We start from the raw sequence: 3,301 nt of genomic DNA on the forward strand, positions 1-3,301 counted from the left end.
CTACAAAATAAATCTTTAAAAAATAAGATTTTGGAATCAGGAGCCTCATGCAAAAATCAAATCCAGGTGTCCTGACTTCAGATTCAGGCATCCTAGCTGGTTTGTTAACCATTGGCCAAATACCCATAAATATGATACTTAGACTTCCTCATCTCTGCATATGCTCACTTACAGTTATCAACCTATAATTAGCAACATAATTATGTGCTGACTTATTACTTCTGCATAGTAGTATTCTAATAACATGCAGAATTCATTTATTTAAGTCAATGTAATATAGTGCAAAACAAATTCTTAAAGTCAAGTGGTCATTTAGGGCTCTCAAATTAAGTGTATCTAAAACTCAAGGATTATTCTGGTTCATCATATGGCCAAATATTATTCTATGATATATATGGATGTATAAATGTCCCAATAAGGATAAAAATATTTTAAATAGTATTTTTTATACTTCAGAACTTGGAAAAATAACATCTGAAGCATACTGGTATAATTCTTTTGGGTTATCAAGTATAAATCTGTAAGTAACAGTTCAGGGAGAGGAAAAATATAGGAACTTTAAATATGTGGGAGACTACAGCAACAAAAGTTTGGTTTAGTGGTGTTTAAGCAGTAGAAACCCTTTTTCGAAATATACTGTGGGACTGCCTTTTTGGTAACTATACTGTGCGTGTGTGTGTGTTTGTGTGTGTGTGTGTGGCTTACTTTATAGTGAAAAACTAAAAATCTGGAAAGCAATGGAAAGCACCTGATTTATTTATTTGTTTGTTTACTTTTGATTTTATTTTTTGACTGGCAGTTAGACGGTGAGAGAGATAGAGAGAGAGAGAGATACAGAGAAAAGTCTTCCTTCTCCATTGGTTCACTATGGCCACTATGGCTGGTGCTGCAACTGGTGTGCTGTGCCAATCCAAAGCCATGTGCCAGGTGTTTCCTCCTGGTCTCCCATGTGGGTGCAGGGTCCCAAGCACTTGAGCCATCCTCCACTGCCTTCCTGGGCCACAGCAGAGAGCTGGACTGGAGGATGAGCAACCATGATAGAATCCGGTGCCCCATTCGGGACTAGAACCCTGGTGACGGCGCACAGGTGGAGGGTTAGCCAAGTGAGCCACAGCGCTGGCAGGGCCTGATTTCTTAGACTTAGGAGCTGCTACCACATAGTGTCAGCACTATTGTTGATGTTAGAAGGCTTATTAGTATCCTGGTCTGTAACTTACTAGAGAATCATGGAAAAATATAAACTAGCCTATTTGCATATCAGTGACCCGTGGGTAATGAAGAATTGTGGTTAAAATGTGAAAATGTTGTAAACTGCAAATTTTATGCACAATATGAGACAAAATGGGCACAGAGGTATTCAGTAACTTACATATATAAGGGTCCTTTGGAAAACAACAGTGATAAAGTGGTACCAGTGCTGAGAACTCATGGGCAGGTAGAATTGGCATGTGGATTTCTATTTTGGGGTCTGTTGAATTTCAGTAGAAAGTAGTTGCTTCATTTTCAGGTCTTGCACTAGAATGTCTAACACCAAGTCTCTCTCTGAGTTAGTTACTGCTTTTTATTTAAAGATTTTATTTATGTACCTGAAAGACAGAGTTACAGAGAGGCAGAATTAGACAGAGAGAAAGAGGTTCACATCATAAAGAATTGACCAGGAACTGGAGATGGGGCGGCGGGGTTTGAGCGGGGGGAGGACAGCCGCACCCCTCCTGTCACCCTGTGCCCTCAGCAGGGGGGTTCCGATACCGCGAGCGAATTAGCAGAAAACAAAGCCTCAAGGAGACAGTGAAGTTTACTGCAAAAGATTGTGTGCAGCGGAAGTGGGGGCTCTGCCTGGGGCTGACTTGCCATCCTCAACACGGGTGCCGGCCGCCCAGCACCTGGGGACCAGTGCGCCCTCGCGGCAGGGGCGTCAGCAGGGGGTCTGGGCCCCCTTCCTGCCCAGCTGGACACCCCCGGGTTTCTCAGTGGCTGGGGCAGGTTCGGGGCGGCAGCGGGCACCTCCCTTGGCTGGCACCCGGCATCCCCCACGGTGTGGGCTTTACATGTCCACGAAGACCAGGAAACACCAGCCCAGCCCCCGGACCAGCAGCATGGTGACGTGGGTGGCATAGACCAGCAGCTCATTGAGCAGCCTGAAGTCCAGGCGCCGGCGGCCCAGCAGCAGCAGCAGCATCAGCAGCAGCAGCAGCGACAGCTGGAACTGGAAGCAGAACAGTGCGCACACGCCCAGGTACTGCAGGCAGAAGAGCTTGGCCAGCGCGCACCAGAGCGCGGCGGTGAGCAGGCTGCAGCTGAAGTAGAGCAGGAAGCGGATGAGGCCATACAGCCAGCGCGTCTTCAGGTACACCTCAAAGTTCTGTTACTTGGTGCGTACCAGGTAATAGGTGCACATGGGCCCACAGGCCGCGTGCAGGCAGCTGGTGTGCGGGCCATGGAAGGAGCGCACCTGCCACAGGATGGGCATCACTGGCATGGGGCTGGCACAGCTGCACTAGCACAGGTGGTGGCGACCAGCAGTGGCCTCATGGGTAGCCCGCATCTGACCCCCACGAGAGGCTCCATATGGCTGGGCCTGGCCCAGGCCATAACAGAGAGCTGCATTGGAAGTGGAGCATCCAGGACTCAACCCAGCACCCATATCAGATGCTGGCACTGTAGGCGGCAGCTTTATCTGCTACACCACAGGGCTTTTCCCTGAGTTACTACTTTTGAGGTCGGTAGGCTTGTGTGCATAACTTTTCTACTGGTGAGTAGGTAAAAGGACTCAGTGAAAATCCAAGTTAAATCAAAAAAGAACCCAATAAAGTCAACAAGGGAATATGCATATGTTGATGTTGAATTTTCATAGGCCACTGAGAGATGGACACTTGTCTCAAAAGCTACATTCATGAGGGCCGGCGCCGCAGCTCACTAGGCTAATCCTCTGCCTAGCGGTGCCGGCACACCGGGTTCTAGTCCCGGTCGGGGCGCCGGATTCTGTCCCGGTTGCCCCTCTTCCAGGCCAGCTCTCTGCTGTGGCCAGGGAGTGCAGTGGAGGATGGCCCAGGTGCTTGGGCCCTGCACCCCATGGGAGACCAGGAAAAGCACCTGGCTCCTGGCTCCTGCCATCGGATCAGCGCGGTGCGCCGGCCGCGGCGGCCATTGGAGGGTGAACCAACGGCAAAGGAAGACCTTTCTCTCTGTCTCTTTCTCTCTCACTGTCCACTCTGCCTGTCAAAAAAAAAAAAGCTACATTCATGTGACTTTGCACATGTGCAAGATGAGTTGGGTTAGCTCACATGGACTTGTAGGAATC

At 49.0% G+C, this 3,301-nt stretch overlaps 1 pseudogene; it reads right to left on the reverse strand.

The window, feature by feature from the left end:
• Positions 1–2,044: 2,044 nt before the first annotated feature.
• LOC127489159 (transmembrane protein 250 pseudogene) lies at positions 2,045–2,479 on the reverse strand (annotated as a pseudogene).
• Between the last annotated feature and the right edge of the window lie 822 nt (positions 2,480–3,301).

Source organism: Oryctolagus cuniculus, chromosome 16 (assembly GCF_051225735.1).
Source record: "Oryctolagus cuniculus isolate XC-2025 breed Fujian yellow rabbit chromosome 16, ASM5122573v1, whole genome shotgun sequence".
Classification (NCBI taxonomy): domain Eukaryota; kingdom Metazoa; phylum Chordata; class Mammalia; order Lagomorpha; family Leporidae; genus Oryctolagus; species Oryctolagus cuniculus.